Here is a 15,859-nt window from a genome sequence, read left to right on the forward strand (position 1 = left end):
GGTAAACTATCCAATGTCAAAGTGTTCAATAAAAAAAAACAGAAATTGCCAAATAAACTGTGAGACCAGGTCTGACAGGTCTCAACATGCTTCACTAATTATTGAGAGATACGTCTTTCCCATATGAGGCTTTGAGCTTGAAGTATGGCATAATGATAAGCACTGGTGTTACCGACAACTAATACAACGTTGAAAGCGCAGGCTGGGAGCGACCATGCAGATAGCCTCTCTCCACCTGTCTCCCCTTACATGAAACCGGTCTCTCTTGCATGAAGACATAAGAAGGACACAGGTGAGTCATGTCAAGGCTGTACAACATGAAAATTAAGGAAATATATTGTAATCGCACAGCAGCTGTGCTGAGTACACTGGAATAGAATGGTCCTCCAAGTGTAGAAACACAACATTAGGGATTACAGGAATCAAGGCTTACATTTTTCTATTATGAAATCATACACAATTAGTACTGGATGCCAGCTAAACTATACAGAGAAGGGCTGGGTCGGGATCCATTGTGTTCGAGATATAGGGCCTCATTTCAAGTGTGGCGTACAGTAAAGCCCGTCCGCCAAACTTCCAACAGGGTGGCCGCCGCCTACGCATCGTCCTCCCGCGGGAGTCATTATGAGTTTCCCGCTAGGTCAGTGGGTGGAAACCTGAGTTTCCGCCTGCCAGCCTAGCGGGAAACAGGTTACAGCATTGTCTCCGGCTCGTAATGGAGCCGGGAGCAAGCTGCAGCCAGCGGTGTGCAACAGCACCCTCGCAGCAGACAGTGAACACTGCGAGGGTGCTGGGCATGTGGGCCGAGTGCATGGGCAGTGCAGGGGCCCTCCTGTGGCCCCCTGCACCTGACCTCTGCATGCCTTTTCATAGCGGTGAAACCACCATAAAAATGCTGGCGGAGAACGAGGTCATTATCCGCAGAGCAGTGGTGCTTGCAGCGCTGCCTTGGCGGATTACGATCTCCGCCACCACCAGGCCGCTGTGATCCATGATTCTGGCGGAGCTGGCGGTCTAAGCGCCAGGGTTGTAATGTGGTGGTTGGACCACCGCATCTGCGGCGGTCCTGACCGCCACAGCGAGTGTGTAGGTCTTAAGACTGCCACACTCGTAGTGACCCCCATAATCTAGTGAAAGTGGGGCTATCTCATATACTATAGACTTGCCCAGCTCTTGATTCATACTGGTCTAATGTATGGCATACCCTAAAGATAGGTAGCTACGTCCCCTTTCCACGGTCAATGAAATGGGCCCTACTGCACGAGAACCCGGACATTCCTGACACATTTTCTCACTAGAGACAATGGATGTTGACCTTGCTGGTGGTTACCAAGGTGTGTATCGTTCACCAGAAGAAATCACCGACAGCACCATGCCTCTCAGAAGTGTACCCTATTAGCATTCTATGAAGGACTTATATGGCTAGTACAGGATATGATGGACAATCACAATATGATGCGAGCTCCGCCTGTAGGCAACTGAAGACGTTCTATACTATCCATTGATGCAGGCGCATAGCACAGTCCACCTCAACCTAAGTAGGTTCTCTAGCTCACACAAAATTAAGCTCTACCTCTCCTTCCCTCATGGCCTGACCCACTTGACCATGTCCCCTTAATCTTATCTCTAATATCTGACAGAAATGAGGAATGGAATGGGTTTTCACACTCTCAACAACTCCTGAAATAAATAGAGGCACTTGCTATGGACTATTTTATTTCCGACTTGAACAATACCACATACTTGCCGACCCTATCAATTTCGCCTGTGAGATACCATGTTTACAGTCCTACCACTTACTGCTTTAATTAAAGCCTTCCCTCATTCTGCGTTTTACAGCCCTCCAGGATCAATCACACACATAAATGCAAAAAAACTGACAGTAGCTATCAGTGCAGCTGAACAAGGCATATCTGAACTAAGAGCACTACTAGCAGCCCTAGGATAAGACAGAGGGCTGCCTCCAGAGCCCTATGACTGGATGTGTGAGCATGGACTGTCTGCTTGCTTCTGCTCAGTGGGAAAGTAGCATGACCCAACAAGGGCAGGATATGGTATGGAAAAGAGAGGAACAGCAGCGCATGGGCTGGGGATACAGGAGCACAAAGCACAGGGGAAGTAAAGGAAGCAGGCAGGCGAAAGAAACAGCTTCGGGTCAACGTCTTCTGGCAGCACATATGTTCCAGGAAGCCAAATAACAAGGGCCACAGTTTCTGCAGTCTGGGTACTTGAGTCATAACTGGGTTGCATTCTGGGGATTGGAGTCTTTTTGATACTGCGAACAAAGGCTCAACAATCTACCCACGAGGCTATAAATTGCAGGACTGGCTCAAGATGCCACGTTATGTGGGAGACATACGCCAGCTATACAGAAAGAAGAGCAGCCGGGCACCGGGGAGAGATGAGATGTGAGGACTGAGGAAAATATAGTGGGCATAGGAAGAAAACGTGTGCCACATGAGATCTGCCACAGCTTTGGCATCCCATGTCCGTGCTTGGTTCCTAGGTTGTCAAAGGTTTTAGGGGCAACTAAGGGCATTAGTCCTGCGAAACAAGAAATACGGCAGACAGCTTAGAGGGGGCTGCAGAGATTTCCCAACATATGACGCAGGAGATTACTAGTGTGCCATGATGTTTATTCCTGGTGATGGCATGAAGGTCAACAGTCACACAGTAATTTCCTTTCAGCTGGGATCAAATGTAGCGTAGTTTTCGGTAAGTCTGTGATCGCCACTATGGTGGCATTTTCGGTGAAACCATCTATATAATAATAACCTCTGGTGAATAGTAAACCCTACCTTTTGTCACAGAGTATGTAGGAAGATCTAACTCACACTGCCAGACTCCGAATCAGACAACACAGTCCGGAGATGGGTAGCTCACCTTCCGTCTACAGAAAAAAACACCTCGAACACCGGTATCCGCTTCCTACTTTGACTTCTACATTCTGAGCTTCGGGCAACTAACCAGAAGTTCGTCTCAACTGATTGGCTAAAATCGAAAAAGGGTTGTACTTTGGCAGTGTCCGAGTAGCTGTATTTCCCAGCAATAGGCAATCTTCAGTGCTAAATTATTAAGAAACAAAAAGATCCGCCCCCAAAACGACGTCCCACACATCACCGCTTAAGCTGCTCCGGAAGAAACTTTCCCGCTGTTGCAAAAGCATGGCCCAGCCGCCTGTGAACCGGCGCTTCTAGTGCCGTGAGTCCGTTCATGCTCGCTATCGCTACATTGAGAGCAGCGGGTCTAGTGACGCCGGGAGAGACGGGTTCTGCCACGTGAGAGGGGACTCCTCCTGCTGAAACCCACAGCAGCAAAGAACAGCTCCCCAAGGACTCGAGAACGGGTCAGTGTTGAGGACGGGTGGTTTAAACAAATGGGTACTCCTGAAACCAGAACACAATGTAAACATCCGTCGACGTAGAAAACGGTCAGTATTTAAAGTCTATGGCCCTAAGATTGACATTGAGTGGTATTGTTTTAGGGCAAGTGAAAAACAAATTCTGCACTGCCGACCTACCCGTCATATGCGCGAGTAACTCGTCCAATCAGGTGTTTTCTTTACATTGTGGAATTTGTAGCAATGTGTTGTTGTTATTAGCTAACGATACCTGTCAACAGCTTTCCTCGGAAATGTGGGTAAAGTCAGGCATTTAAGAATGTGTGCCCCCGTTAAGAGAAATAAAGAATTAATTCTTTTGGAGGGTGACATAGGTTTGTAGAGGGGGTGCCTCCATTAAAGTCTATGGAGGCATTTTATATGTAGGGCAGGCGAATAGAAGTAAAATGTGCATCACACTTGGCAAATGTGGGTGAATTGACAAGTATGGATACCTTCTGTACAGTGGCAGAGTGAGGCCCCGTTGAACTTTGTCATGTCATCATAGGGACTCCTGATCCAGCAGATTCTTTAGTGACAAATGAGTAGAGGTCTGTCTAGGACTCAATGTTGGTGATGCTCTACACTATGCCTTACAGCTGATTAGACGATTAACAGTGAAGACATGACTGCATGTACCTTTTGGCATCTCGCCAAATTTGGTGTTTCGATGCCTTGCTATCCCATTATTAGGAAAAAAGGACCTAAAGTCTCTTCATGTAAAGAAAAATCCTTGGACTAGATGAACCGCTGATGCAAGGAACTGAGAAACATCAGCTTTCCATTAAATATAGAAGCTGTCTTTGTAGTTTAAATGGTATGTTTGTGAATGATGTTTACCAGTCTTTCTGAGTTACTTGTGTCTTTGACGTGCAGGCTGTGCTATGCCGAAGGATGACATGGACGTTTAGGTTACAAGCAAATTGGAGTGAGGACACTTGCGCAAAGTCCCCCTTTTAGGTCGAAGTCTACCAGACAGCGCAACTGTATGTTTGTAAAAAGACTCTTGTGGGCATTCTGAAAGCTTCCTTGGGAATGCATTCTGCCCATTGCTTACCATTGTCTTTGCAGTTTGTAACTCATCTTCTGGCTTTCTCTTTGCTTGCTTTATTTGCGTTAGGCCATCCACTATGTCTTTGTCACGCATGTAGAGCAAACCTTGTTCAACATCGCTCCTTGCATTCTTCCACGGGTACTAGCTTTCTGTAAATAGGCCTTAACATTTGGTTCCTGTCTTATCCATCTCTGTACTTTCTAAGACAGATGTCAAATGTCGGGCTCTGTCTTCCGAGGGAGCTTGCTGTTTACTTTTCTTTCCCGGATTTCAAAGTGAGAGGATTTATGTGACAATCTTGTAAAGGGTTTTTGTAGTACACAACAAAACTTAAATGTCTATAATTGAACTGGAAATATTTCAGAATACATCAGAATTACGAAAGCACAAATTAAGCATTTTCTTTGTAATTCGGAAGTGTGGTGGAAGCAAATATTTTAATATGATCAAAACAAATCAGTAAAACTATGTGCAAATGTAATTGTCATTTTAATTGAAAACATGCTGTCTGTAACAGCGGTGCACTACCACACCATGCATATTCCTCACTATGCCACTCCTCTCTACAACATTCCGACTGCACCACAACCCTCTACTCCATGACACAACACTCTATGACACTCTACTCCATGACACAACACTCAACTCCATGACGCTCCATTCTGGGCCACTTCACCATGACATTCTATGACACTCTACTTATACCCATGCTGAACAGAAGCCAGGCTGATGTACAACATAGCTAAAAGACATTGGCAAAGCCAATAGCTCTTGCATAGGTGAGACCTATTGGTTTTGCCAGTGCGTGGTATTTCAAACACAAGCTGTCTAACTGCAAAAGACCTATTGTGAAATTACAGTGGCCTCGCAGCCTGCCTCTTGATTACCGCTGGTTGGCTTTATTTGCACTCTCATTTGCTTGCTTGCTGTTCAATAGATTGCCTCACTCTGTGTTTTGTCCCTCCCCTACAGCATAGCCTCTTTATGATGCTTTTCTTTGACTGATGTATATATCCTTCCACTGCTCACTACTTTTTAGTTTGAGCGTAAGTGTATGGCCTCTTGTATCCTTTTATTGTACTTACTGCTGTGTGCTTAAAGCCATTTCTTTTATTTGTTTCAGTGTCATTTAAAAATTCTTGCTTGCTAGTGGTCAGTCATGCCTCTTTGTCCCTCCTTTTAAGGTCGAGCGCGCAAGCACTCTGATGTGTTGTAATCTATCTGTCGGTTTTTAACCACGCCCACCGCACGTCCATCACTATCACTCGTTCATGGGCTTGCCTTTCAAAAATCCTTTATCATCATTGGTAAATGCTTTACGTTTGTTCCTCCTTGGGGTGATTTTGTTACCGATTTGGCCATTGATCCTGTTACATGGATAATTGCACATTTGCCGATACGTTTGACTGCAAGCAAACTTCTTTTTCCTTTTGTGTCCCTCCTTCGCTCTCATGCTCATGGCGGCCGTGGCGCTTTGAATTGGCTCGCTGTTTTACTTTTCATTTTCAAATTGTGGCTAGAAAAGTCCAGTTAGGAATTTGCAATGCTAATAGCTCTAACTCGAGCAAACGTGTGACCCAATGCATTGCAAATGCTTGTTCTCTTTGGGAGCAGGGACTAACTACTGTATAGTTATGTTTTGTTATGTTAATCTGTTCTTTGGGGGACTTTTTCTTCTTCGTTTACTGCTCCTGTGAGTCAATGTGCTTACAATTCTGAGCTAAGGGTCACTGTACTGCATCGTCCATATTGCTTAAATCGCTCCCCCCCCCCACCGTATTCTTGCTTGTCCTGTCATTCAGTCACTCTCCTCCCGACGTCGCTTGTTAACTTCTGTGCCACTGTGTCCACTTGCCCGGTTCCCCCATGTTTTCTTTTGCCTTGCTGCTTCACGCTCTTGGCGGTATTTTGTTTCTTCCTCTTCTTTCTTTTTGGGCATCTTGCTGTTTCTTTGTGATGTCTGTGGTTTCTTTTTTATTTACTTTTTTTGCGATTTTATGTAGCACAAACTTGACACAAAGGTATTGGTGTGCTTTTTTGTTTTTTATATAGTGCGAACTCGATGCAAAGGTATGACAGAGCGCACCGGTTACATTACACAAGAACACATTGATTTTGGTAGCAAGGAGATATTAAATGATTTGCCCAGAATTACAGGATGTTGAGCTGGTGCTGAGACTCACATTGTTCCCTACCTCCAAAGTCAGCAGCTCTGATCCTTACGCCACATCCTCTCCTCTAGGGTTCTTTGTTGGATGTTGGGGCAATCTGGGAATAACTCTTTACCAAGCTCTATACTTTTTTTATTTATTTTTTAATCAAGGTTCTGCCATTTCATAGCACTGCAAAGCAGATGCCATTGTTAACAAAATCGCTATAATTCATTTGAATCTACCTTGCAGAGATGAAGAGGTGAAAAAGCTATGTCAGAATTGTAATCTGTGACGTTCTCGTTCTGTGACGGCCTCTGCAGTGGGTGCTTTAATCAACTTACTTAAGTAGAGCTTAACACTAGGTGATAGCACATGTTCTTGATAACCTCCGGAGGGTCATCATCCAAGCACATAGGTTAGTTCTAGGCAAGAAGATGGTGAAAGGTGCTGTCTCCAAAATGGTGGGAAAGGAGTGGACTCTAGACCCAAGCACTTCACGGTCTCAAGCTTGATAGCAAAAAAACACCTAGCTTTTGGATGTAAATTAAGCCTCTTCAAATGTAGTTCAGTTACTAGAGACAGCCGTTTTCCCACCCCCATAGCGCAAAGTAGCTAACACAAGGGTGACACAGTGAGAGAAACAGCGTATCATAGGGCACAAAAGTGAAGCAAACTCAATCACTTCTTCCTCTCAGAGTTCACTGGTGTCATGGCTTTGATGACAGCCCCCTCACAGCTACTGCAGCCTTGCAGATGCCACTTCCTGAAGCGCTGTCTAAAACATTGCTCAAATAGCACTGCTTCCTGTTTGAAGAGGGCCCACCTCGAATACCCTCCACAGTCTCTGTCAAAGGTGCAGAGCTCTTCCCTGTCATCCTCTGGACTCCTGTGTATAATGATCTACATATTATCTGGCACAGTCCAGTAATGTTTAACCTTCTCTCCTCTCTTCCAACCCAGGTCTTCATGTAACCACTCCACTAAGTTCCCATTCATTATTTGATGTAAACTCTATGCTTTATTTCTGATTGCCGTGGTTACCAAGTACATGGAAAATCAATGTTAAGAAAATATCTTTCTGATCCTATCAAGTGTCTCTTTTCTCACTCCTGCTTTGAGTGGTTTTTATCTCAGTGCTTAACCACGCCTCCCTGTGACAATAGGACTACACATGTGTTTGTTTATATGGGTACACACACCAAGGACTACACCTCAAAGTCAATCATGGACAGTAACAGTAAAGACTCCATGTGCAGGAGATGTTTTGAATAGGAGAACTGTTGTTTCACAAACTGTGGCCACCAGGACCAGCCACTGCTTGTACTTGTGTAACCCGAATATGTTGTTGTGACTGAAGTCTTTTTTTTGTATAAGACAACAAAGAAAGATTACAAATAGATGCTATGATGGATTTGTTGCTGGCAGAACACTGATAGGGTATTATAATCTGGCTCACACAGGGCAGCAGTGGAAAGACCCAAGACAATTGAAATAGTGTACATCAAGTGGGTTTTTTATGCATCACACATTTTGTTCACCTTACAAATATTTGAAATTTGAGGTCCCGGCATTTAAGTGAAGGTAGCCTGAATATTCGCTAAGGTAGCGCACAGGCCAAATGTGTCCTCAGCAAAGATCTGTGTGTCAGGAAGGATTAAATGTTTGATTCACAGAGGGGCTATCTTGGACTTTCATCATTCAGGGTGATACCACCTGAGCCTTTGAATGATATATCACACCATTACTGCATGGAAGAGAAGGCTGTCACTGGACTAACACACTGAGCCCAGAGCACCATCCCAGTTAGTGAGAACTTTCAGAACCCAGCAGAAGGGGTCCACAGCTTCAGATGATGCCATACAGAATGCAAAAGTGTGCAAAATAAACGGCGGTAAGATAATATATATGTTTTATCTTGTGTCTGTCTCTTGGTCCTTTTGTTGTTCTGGAGTCATGTCTTGTCATGATTTTGTGTGTGATGCCATGTGGTTCCTCAAGATATTGTATTTTAGCTGGAAACAGGAGAAGCTACTCAGGGAATGAGGTGATAAAATCACGCAGCTGGTGGACAATGCCACATACATAATTGATCACCTACCTTCTGTACTAATTTACATGGTAATAGATGCTTCCACACATGTATTTGTCTGCCTCATGTGCTGTGCATCTGTGTCTTATCTTCAGATCACCTATTATCAGGGCCACTAGACTTATGCAGCAAATGGCGGGCAAAAGTATGTGGAAGAGGTGCCTGAATTATGTGGTTAGAAAGTACAAATTATGCTGCACATTCAGTGGCAACATTATTTTGCTGTTTTGTCATTTAACACACATTAATATGGTCTGAGCAAATATTTCTCCTTACAAGTTCCCCTTCAGAGGGTTTACAGTCTAATAAAGCCCTGTGGTTTAAAGAAGGTGCCTTATGTGGTTATGTGAAATTATTGCCAATTTACCTTAAAAACCGATATGTGGACTGTACCATTGACACTGTTCTATTTTGCATGAGGAGCTGAGAATTGCAGCATTCCCTGGCCCAGCTGTTCCAACAGAAAGTCCATTGAATGGCTGGGCCAAATTAATTTTCACATGGTTTGTCCCAGCCTCCAATGGCACAGACAAGCTAAAAATGATGCAGCGGAATGTGCTTTCTCGATTTACTGTTGATACAGATAGGAGTAAATCATTTCTCAGTAACAGATTGAGGGGAAACTTCCCTAATTTGTGGAGTTATAGGAGATGTGGCTTCTCCACTGGGAAAAACATTTTTCAAGTGTAAAATGGGGGGGAAAAATAATTAGAAAAGGTAAATGTCTTAGTGATAATTTTTTCTCATATGAAATTGTTTTCCATGTGCAGTTATGAATGTGTAGCTGCTTACAATTGTGAGTAGTTCCGAAAGGTTGTGACTATTGTAGGCTCCAAGGATTACTTCTGTAATTCTTCAAGAATTCCAAACCCCAAATCAAAAATCGTACCCTTAATGTATGAGTTAACTTAAGACGTAGGTTTTCTTAGTGAATTTGGGCCCTTGTATCTAGGAAAAAAAACACACACAAGTATTGAACACAGGGCTTGAAAAATCATAAAAAGTTTACTAGACCCGCAGGTCAAGGAACTTAAATAATCTACTCGACCCAACTGTAATGTACTTAACCTGTAAACAGGTCTCAAATTGTGTGATCCTAGGCATAGTTTACAGAGTCGCCTTTTTCTTAATTCTCACGTATTGCACCTTCACATATGTGAGCTCCAGAACTTCTGCAGTACAAAAAAACTCTTTTGTTTGATTAAGTAGACTAAAGTTCGCTGCTTGCCCACATAACCTAGGACTTCTTTTAGTTTACTAACAACATTGTCCTCAGGGCAGGAGTGTTTCAGTTTGTTTAAACACTCAATTTTAATAAATATATTACTAAACCATGATGTGGTAACACATTGCTTCATAGAATCTTCGGCCCGGGTAACTTTTCACTTCATAATTCATATGGGCTTAAAGTATTTTCTTTTCTAATATTTTGAAAACCGGATTTTTGTACTGGCTGGAAATGCTTGCTTTGGGCCTCTGTCGTCATTCTCCTTGCTCAGAGATGAGAGACGTCGGTGACCTCAAGTGCTGATAGAGTCGAGTGTCCTATTTATGGAACACAAGGTGACATAGGAAGCAGTGCTCTGCCCATCAACTCTTTTATTTCATTTTTATGTTGAGGTTCTTGTTTGCTAAATACATATTATTATAGGTATATGTTGAGGTTATTAGAACACTTTATTGCATGTCATTATAGAACATGCATGGCCATTGAAGGACTGGGAAGGCAGAATCCTTGCTAGGCTTGCGGGGTGGTTATTGTATAAATAAGTTTCATATAAATAATTTTTTACGTAATTTATCTTATGTTGGTATCAAGAAACTCCAACATGGTTCTGGACCTACCTTGGATTCCCAAGAAATACATACATTTTAATCCTTTTCATAGCCTGAAAAAATGCCATTGAACCATTCCTGTAGGAGACTCACTGGGCACCACTGGTCAAGGTGAAAACACGCTCTGTCGTCCAACCCAGGCTTTCAACTCTACTTTGAGTGGTCCAGATGGCAAGGCCAAGGCTTCAAATTTTAAGTAGCCACCCCAACAGAGAAAATTCTCACTTCAAAACCATCAGCCAGTCCACAAATGTGTGCACCGAAAAGGCACCGTCAAGGCCCAGGAGATTCAAGTATAGGTATATGTTCTTCAGAGTCCAGTCCTGAGCCGAGGGCTGTCATGAGACTATTAATCCAAGGCAGTGCTTTAAATGAATAAGGAGTACCAGCCCTGTATTTGAATTTAAAACACTGATCCAAGGTCACATATGTTGCACCTCTGGAAACTGTCCTGTCAGCTCATCTACCACTGAAGCTATGTTTCACCAATATGCACACGTTTGAAGCCTCCTGTTCAGTTAAGCTGCCTCATCTGTTATTGTCTTTGTGTACAGTCAATGTTTTTAAAAGTTAGGCTGGTATTGCCAATGTAGAGGAATAATTCCTTTAAAAGTTTAACACAGAAACATATGGCTGTCCCCTTTTCTTTGCTCCTAACGCTTGTGATCCCCTCATTCTCCAGGTTAAATGCCATGAAGGTGCCTCTTTGTGGTTTGTTTGGTGCTATAAAAGTTTAGGTAAACCCACTAGAAAGGGTTGCATCTCTAGTGTATCACAGCCAGTCTGTAGGAATGAGGCAAAAACACTCCCAAGATGGTGCTCTTGTTGTGTCCTCTCTCCCTCAGCGACCGGCCTGGGAGGGTTGCTGTGGCACCTGACATACATCTACTACACTCCAAACCAAAACACACAGGTAAAAGGCATAGTCATTTACAACGCTAATAGCTCTAACTCTCACAAATGTGAGACCTATTTACAAATGCTTGTTATTTTTCAATCTCCATTCCATGATAGTGCATGTGTTATCTAGCTCTCTCCATGTGTGCTTCTTGTCCTCTTAAACACCCCCGCTATGGTTTCCCCACCTTTCCCAGCCTCAATGTAAAAAGCACAGCAACAAGAATATTGTTGCTAAGGTATGGCTGAAAGCAAACATTAAGGGTTGTTTCTGTTTTATCTCCTGCAATTTACATATCGCACAAAAGCACATGCTTTGGCACACAAGCGCTTTTATGGCACTAGTGGAAGGGCTGTCTCTTACACCTATTCACCTGGCATTTGGTGTAGATTTTGTACTTCCATAACACTTCTCTTGGAGGTCTATAATTCAGCTACCAGGGCTACCACAGAGGGGCAAATGGTTGAATCCTTTGGAAAGTAAATTTGATAAGCATTTCACTTTACATTCTGACACTTCCTTACCCTTTTTTAATTCTGTTAAGAGTTTCATGAGTGTAAAGTATTAGAATAATTAAACATGCTATTTATAAAGATTTCAATTATTGCACTCAATGTTCAATTTTGAGGTACCATATTTGCGAGAGATGGATAAACAGTGTAAGTGACAGCCTTCTACGAAAGTCGACTGTCCATACAATGTGTCTTAATGGACACAGCATTTGTTCCAAAAAAGAAACAAGGCACTGTAATCTATCAGGGGAAAACAGAACAAATACGACTCAGCTGGAGGAGTAGTGCATACTGCAAAAGGTTTCATTCTTTAACCTGTGTGGTCAGACAGGGTATGAAAACTTAGTTGGGTCCTGGATAATGTGAACAGTTTCAGATGCCTAACAACACAAATTGCAAGGCGAGATCAGTGTTTCTCAACCTTGATGGAGAAACCCTGGTGTCATGTGGTGTTGATTGCAATGTTTGACTTCCACAGACAGCCTTCACGGAAATGTGTTAATGAGTTTCTGGGTCCTTCTTTAGGACCTCCTTCTAAATCCAGTATCCTTCACTGAAGGTGCCCCAAGAGCAGCTGTCATGGGAGAATGCACCTATGATGTGCCACTACGGGAAAGCATGTGAAATCTATATGGGTTACTGCTGGTTGCTTTGAGTCCACCTTAAAAGACTGCCTGGCTTTGAACACTTTAGAGCTCATGGATTATGGTCCAGGCGCACCGAAGACTATTTGGATACCTGTGTGGTGAGCTGGTTGAATAACAATAATCTATCTGAGTTTTTGGAGAATAGCCCTCTGAAAGGGGATGTTGTAGAGAGTATCCTTCTGAAACATAATACAGAATATCTAATACTGTACAACACCTGAACACTTAAGCCACATTACTTGCATATATTTGAATATTGTAAGTGTCCATCTACCTATATGAAACAAAAGAAAGGGCAAAAAAACTTTGCTGCATCACTTAAAAGGACATTGGGCTCTGGTTTTCTTCCAGAGTATTTGTTTATGTGTTTCTTCGTTGTGCCAAGAATACTCCTTCCCTTTATTGGTACAGTCGGGATGTTTTGTTTCCAGTCAGGTTGTGTGTCTCCGCAAATTTGAACGGGAATTCACTTAGCGAAAATTGCAAGATTGTGTTGTCACCAGTTCATTCACACTTGTATGACTGGATATAAAGATTCATTCCTAGTTGATGGCAGGACCAGTTTAAGAGACACCCAGGATGATTAAATTGAAGGTGAAATTTAATGATTGACTTTTCTGATGTTTTTTACATGTTAACTTTTAACTGTAACCAATAGGCTGTTGACAGTTTGTCCTTGAATTTGAGGTGTTTTTTCCATGGCTCATCAGGTCCTCTTATTGAGCATGAAGACTAAGGTCACTTCAAGACTGGCTGCCAGTTTGCTAGAAAGTAGTTGGGTGGGCTTCATGGGTTGACAACTGTGAGTTTCTAGGTTAGTGTGGATGGTGGACCCACCGCCTCTAAAAGAACCTGCATGTTCAGCCTTTGTGAGATGTCAATAGCTATTCTGTTCTTGGATTCCATTGCTAGTAAGACACCCAGAACTAGTTGTCAGAACAGTTTCTGTGGGCGGCTAATAGTAGAGACTTAGGTATGCATGGAGTTGCTTAAACTTTGTTCCTCTGTCAGACCTCCGTAAAATGGTTGTTGTAAACGTGGAGCAAAGGCACAATGGTGACTGGTCCAGCTTATCATTTTGTTCTCCCTCTCTGAACGTAGCCTCCTGAAGAACGGCAAGGTCTTGTTCATGGATCTTTGTCCACGGAAGATGCTTTCTGATATATACCTTGGTGCCAATTCCTAAACTGTTCTTCACCACCACCCTGGACTGATTCCATCTTTGCCATCCTTGTTTCTTCAACTCTAGTCAAGAGCAAGATCTGATGTTCATCTACCTTGCAGGACTGGCGGGAACTAGCATACAGGTTATTTAGATTGCAATGGTTCCCGAAACAGGGACATAGGTTCGGGTGGATGCTGCGTGGTCTTTTTGTACTCAGATGTGGTTATGTGATGCAATGTTAGCCAGCAGTGTGAGTCAATCATTAAGAAAATCTTCTGACAAGATCAACCATAATCAGCGGCCGTACCTGGCCTCTTTCTTAATTGTCTTCTTGATGCCTGGGCACAGCATGGTTCTTCTTTGCTATTTTCAGTGTGGCCCTTTAGTACTCTAAGGTGGGCTGGTTGGTCCATCCTCTTTTCTCTGGTAGTCCAAAGGTGTAGCACCTATTTGTATTTAGTCTAATGAGATCTCTGTGGTAGAATCTTGGTTGGGAGGGAGGGACAGTGTTCTTTATCTGGAAGGTCCACTGTTCATTGAGGCTTCTCACCTCTGTTCTTTATGGGGGACCTTTGGGGTCTCAGGGTTTCATAAGAAAACATGTTTAGCAACAGCAGTGATGCAGTGTGTAAAAGCTTTATTGAGGAGCAGGCATGCTAGGGTAGTATTGGAACCTGCTTCATATTGCTGGGACATTTACTGTTCTGAGGTTTTCAAGAACATTCTGGTGAGTGTGCAATTCTATCTCTACACATCTGCCAACATTCAGTCCACAGCCTCTACAAACATTCAGTCCACTAGTTATGGCACAGGTCATGGCCCCAAGACTTCAGGAGGCATAGCATCCTTGTAGTGCATGATATGGTTGCAGTGTGTTTTATTGGCGGATGTCAGTCTCTGGTGTGGTGAGGGTCAACCTGCTGTGATGGTGCACAGTAAGTGCTGTCTCCCTGTAGCAAAGAGAGGCAGTTCAGGGACTCCTCATAGCTGCTCCTCAGCAATGGTCTGAATTCCAACTTACAGACTGGAAGCCCCCCTCACAGAATCTGGGCCTATTGTCTTGGGTCTGGAAGGAACTGCGAGCTTCACAGGAGATGGTGCTGTTACTGTTCGCTGAGTACATTCTCTTAGTCCTGACACTTTGGTGGTCATTACAACCCTGGCGGACGGTGTTAAAGCTGCGGTAATACAGCAAACAGGCCGGCGGACAAAAAAAGGGAATTACGACCCTGGCGGAAACCGCCAACTAAGACAGCCACTTTAACACATCGCCCTCCACGGCTGTACAGACAAACAGCGCGGCGGTCACCGCAAACAGACAGGCGGAAGACAATGTACCGCCCACACTATCACAACACACCAATCCGCCACCTTTTCCGGGGCGGATTCACCGTTGATAAAAACACGGCGGAAACAGCTTGTGCTATGGGAAAACGCTCACCTCAACACATCCCACGAGGAACGAGGACACCATGGAGCTGGAATTACAAATCTTACCTGCCCTTGCATTCCGGCTCATCTACGACCTACAGCGACGTAGGGGCAGAACATACCGGTGAGTACAGCACCTACGACACAGGGGAGGGGGGAGGCAAAGGTTACGGGGACACCCACCAAACACCCCCACCCTCGCATATTACAACATACACACCAATGCATTCACAAAAATCACAGTAACAAACCACAATCCCCCCGGAAGAATGCAAAGACAAAGCGAATAGCGGTCAAACTTTGTATTGTGCCAATATACTACTCATTAAAAAATATACGGATATATATATCACGAAATCTGTCAAAAATAAATGTACAATACAAGAAGTAGTGCAGAGATGTACACAACAATGTCCGTGCACCAACAGTCCAAAAATGCATGGGCGACGCCCACAATAGATACCTGACCAAAATCCGAGAGAACACTGCCGGGGTATCAGATAGAAACAATACAGGCACCTCAGGGGGAAGGGAAGATGGGGCACCTCAGCCACATGAATGCGAAGCCAGATCCACGACGGGGCTCCATGCCCATTGATGTATCCTGGGGAGTGCAAAGCCACAGTCTCTCAAGTCTCTACAGTGGGTGGTTTGCCCACTGTTCAATCCTGGGGAGTGCAAAGCCACAGTCTCTC

The 15,859-nt window shown here is 43.8% G+C and overlaps 2 protein-coding genes across 7 annotated transcripts in view; one reads left to right on the top strand and one right to left on the bottom strand.

The window, feature by feature from the left end:
- The window catches only part of IRAK4 (interleukin 1 receptor associated kinase 4), a 168,465-nt gene extending 165,419 nt beyond the window's left edge, over positions 1 to 3,046 (bottom strand). Inside the window, exon 1 of one of the 3 annotated variants that reach the window (XM_069228833.1) lies at positions 2,835 to 3,046. The gene's annotated coding sequence lies outside the window, so the exon portion shown is untranslated. Of the gene's footprint in view, positions 1 to 2,798 lie in introns of all 3 variants that reach the window. The other 2 variants (XM_069228831.1, XM_069228832.1) reach the window with 2 other exon arrangements.
- The window catches only part of PUS7L (pseudouridine synthase 7 like), a 110,407-nt gene continuing 96,932 nt past the window's right edge, over positions 2,385 to 15,859 (top strand). The window contains exon 1 of one of the 4 annotated variants that reach the window (XM_069228829.1): positions 2,385 to 2,408. The gene's annotated coding sequence lies outside the window, so the exon portion shown is untranslated. Of the gene's footprint in view, positions 2,409 to 3,116; positions 3,431 to 15,859 lie in introns of those variants that run through there. The other 3 variants (XM_069228827.1, XR_011202295.1, XM_069228828.1) reach the window with 3 other exon arrangements.

This window comes from Pleurodeles waltl, chromosome 4_1, assembly GCF_031143425.1.
Source record: "Pleurodeles waltl isolate 20211129_DDA chromosome 4_1, aPleWal1.hap1.20221129, whole genome shotgun sequence".
Classification (NCBI taxonomy): domain Eukaryota; kingdom Metazoa; phylum Chordata; class Amphibia; order Caudata; family Salamandridae; genus Pleurodeles; species Pleurodeles waltl.